Source organism: Fukomys damarensis, unplaced genomic scaffold (assembly GCF_012274545.1).
Source record: "Fukomys damarensis isolate Sample0158 unplaced genomic scaffold, DMR_v1.0_HiC HiC_scaffold_2, whole genome shotgun sequence".
Taxonomy (NCBI): Eukaryota; Metazoa; Chordata; class Mammalia; order Rodentia; family Bathyergidae; genus Fukomys; species Fukomys damarensis.
The window spans coordinates 9472669-9474870 of NW_022900914.1; the positions used below are offsets into that span (position 1 = coordinate 9472669).

The window sequence follows — 2202 nt, forward strand, 5'->3', positions numbered from 1 at the left end:
CTGCTGCCTCCTGCGTGCCCCGCGTCAGTTTCCTGTAAGGGTCGAGGCAGGAGGAGCCTGCAGTGTGCTGGGAGCAGTGCCTGGAGGGTCTGGGAGTAGCTGGGGCTCGGACACCGGCAGAGAAGCAAGGGAAACAGACATCACTTGGGCTCCTGGGTGTTTCTGGAAGCAGAAAAACAACTTGTTTCTAAAGCAGCCAGACTGGTTTACACTGGAGGGATTGTGCCCCTGCTCTGTGTCTACTGAGTACCAGAAAGGTGCTGGTGGGGTGGCTTCCCTCTGCAGCAGCTTCCCCAACTGCTTCCGCTTTGCGAAGGAGTTGGGGCAGCTCTCAGGGCGCTCTGCAGCCCAAAACCCACCTTGGTCAGCGTCTGGGGGGGCTCTAGCCAAGATGACTACAGCCTACGTTGCTCCATTAGGTGGTGGCCTTGGCTTCTAGAAGCCAGCCAGACAGGAGGGGCTGGGGTGGGCTTCCAGGAAGGGGTGGACCTAGCTGGAGAACATAATGTGAACATGGCTCTTTGTTGGGTCTGAAGAGGAGTACCTGTTTCAGAGCCATTCCCCAATACCCGGTGAGTCCTAAATGGCTTTTCTGCGTCTTTCCTCTATAGCTCCCACCTCCACCGCTGTCCCTATAGGCCCGAGCATCCACTGTAGAGGGCGCAGCCTGTGGATTGAGTGTGCGCCCTTAAATTGAGTGCCTCAGTGATGAGTTGAAAATCTTACCTGAAAAGTTCATTATGTTTGCTTCCTGGCCCAGTTGCTGGTTTGTGTTGGCTTCAAACATCATTAATTAATGGGTTAGAATAATTTATGCCCATTCCACACTTTCCAGTTCAACAAAACCCAAAACGCTTCTCTCCGCCTCCTGGAATCAGAAAGGAATCTTTGGATGTCTTCTCTACCCCTTTCTCGAACACATCTGAGGCCGTGATCCTTGACAGCACAGCCTCCTGCCTAGCTTTGCTCAGACCCTGGGGCCTGGATGGGAAGTCGGACCGGACATCAGTGCCCCAACTGAGTAATCTGTGTCACTAGGGCTTTGAGCCCAGGATGTGAGCAGAGGCAATTCCCTGTTTTGGAAGCAAATCAGACAGGAAACCAGTGGTAGGAAGAAGGAAGAGAACTCAGTCCAGCAGAGTGTAATGGGGCCTCGTTACCAAAGCAAAAAGCAGCTGTTGGCAAATTTGTAGCATGCTGTAACACATGAGGATTTTGCAATTAGCAACAATCAGCACACCGGTTCTCATGTACTCCTGCCCATTCAGCCCAGCAGTGTTAGCCAAGCGCCTTTCAGACCCGAGGGATTGGAGAGAGAATACGCTGCTTAGAGGAGTTCTTTCTGCCTGAGCTGGGACGGTGTTTAGGGGAGGGATGAAGGAGCAGCAGTGGGAGAGTTTTTCCATTATGTCTCTGACTTTTCACAAAATTATTCTGCGGTCCTGAGGACTGACCTCAGAGCTGTTGCTCCCCTGCGAGTTTGTACTCTAACTCCACCCGAGCTTGGGCTCAAGGTAACTTTATTACATACCAGATAAATCCTATAATCACTTTATTTCTCTGAGCTGCCTTTATGGGCAGACTTTTCTGGTGGTTAGTTGCTGGGCTTCCTCCTTTATGGCATTGCAATGGACCAATCAGTATGAGGCAGTTCTCAGATTCTTGTTTGTAGGGTCCAATGTTCCAGATAAGTTTGTTGCTGGTACTCAACCCTGAGCTTTCCTCTCCTCTCTAGTGGCAGAAGGCGAATTGAACACAGGGCCACAGATTCCAGTGACTTGGGGAATGGGGAGCAGGCAGCTCTTTGTTAAAGCCTGAGGAACTTGAATCCTGAAAAAATATTTTCCGTTGCAGTTGTAGTTTTAATCTCAAAGATTGGTCATTGGTGATTTTAAGAACACTTACACATACCATCCCCTCCTGGAGTTTGCTTTTTGTTGTTGTTTTTTCTCTTGCCTGTCTTTCCTAGGACAACACCTCCCAGATATATACCGTGCCTGGCTGCTTGACTGTTAGGTTTCTGGGCCTGGGCATTACGCAATCCAGCCAGTTACACAAACATAGATCATTTCATAACTTGTTTTCATCAGCCAGGCCCCCTTTTAATGAAGAAACAAAACACGACCCAGAACTTTTCCAAGGTTACTATCTCTCTGTTTCACTATTTCCTTTTTGGAATCAAGGAATATCAGTCTTTTCTTC

The 2202-nt window shown here is 49.5% G+C and overlaps 1 protein-coding gene across 1 annotated transcript in view; it reads left to right on the forward strand.

The window, feature by feature from the left end:
* The first annotated feature begins 408 nt into the window (after positions 1 to 408).
* Positions 409 to 2202, forward strand: part of Fosl2 (FOS like 2, AP-1 transcription factor subunit) — an 18667-nt gene continuing 16873 nt past the window's right edge. The window contains exon 1 of the mRNA XM_010604706.3: positions 409 to 572. The gene's annotated coding sequence lies outside the window, so the exon portion shown is untranslated. The remainder of the gene's footprint in view (positions 573 to 2202) is intronic.